Source organism: Elephantulus edwardii, unplaced genomic scaffold (assembly GCF_000299155.1).
Source record: "Elephantulus edwardii isolate Elephantulus edwardi_28Jun2011 unplaced genomic scaffold, EleEdw1.0 scaffold00178, whole genome shotgun sequence".
Classification (NCBI taxonomy): Eukaryota; Metazoa; Chordata; class Mammalia; order Macroscelidea; family Macroscelididae; genus Elephantulus; species Elephantulus edwardii.
The window spans coordinates 5,054,597-5,055,198 of NW_006399928.1; the positions used below are offsets into that span (position 1 = coordinate 5,054,597).

The 602-nt window shown below is 30.9% G+C and overlaps 1 pseudogene; it reads left to right on the forward strand.

Moving 5' to 3' along the window:
* The window catches only part of LOC102845625, a 48,923-nt pseudogene extending 48,619 nt beyond the window's left edge, over positions 1–304 (forward strand).
* The last annotated feature ends 298 nt before the right edge of the window (positions 305–602 follow it).

Sequence of the window (602 nt, forward strand, 5' to 3'; positions counted from 1 at the left end):
GCTGTGGGTTTCAGGGTGAAGATCTTCTCTCACTACTCTAAAGGGCCCCTTTGGCAGTAGGAAACACATAGACTATTATGGAGATTGATTTTCCACACCCTCAACTTATGGTGGACCATGATCAACTAAAGAACTTTTGAATAATGTTGTTCAAAAAAGTGAAAAATACGATGTGTTTCAGTTGGAAAATTTGTATGCCATAATTAGCCAGTGAATTTATCAACATAGTAGGGACTATGACAAAACAAGACTGATTCAGGAAATGGAGCAAGAAGTAAAAAACTTTAATTATTCCATATCATGATGATGTCTTCATCAAAATCTTATATTCTTTCTATTTAATTTAATTTGACGAAATTCTACATCATTGAGGAAAATAGTAAAACAATAATTTTTAAACTTTCCTGGCATTTATGTACATGTATAATATGAATTACAGACATAAATGATGAATATTGAAATTCAATTGAACAAGGCATTGTAACACTAATACCATGGGATATAAGTAGCTGGACTCTGAAAGGCTCTTTTTAAAGTTGTTTTTATAATAATAATAAAAAAAGGTGTTTACTAGTATTTTATTGACTATGCAAAGGCACTTG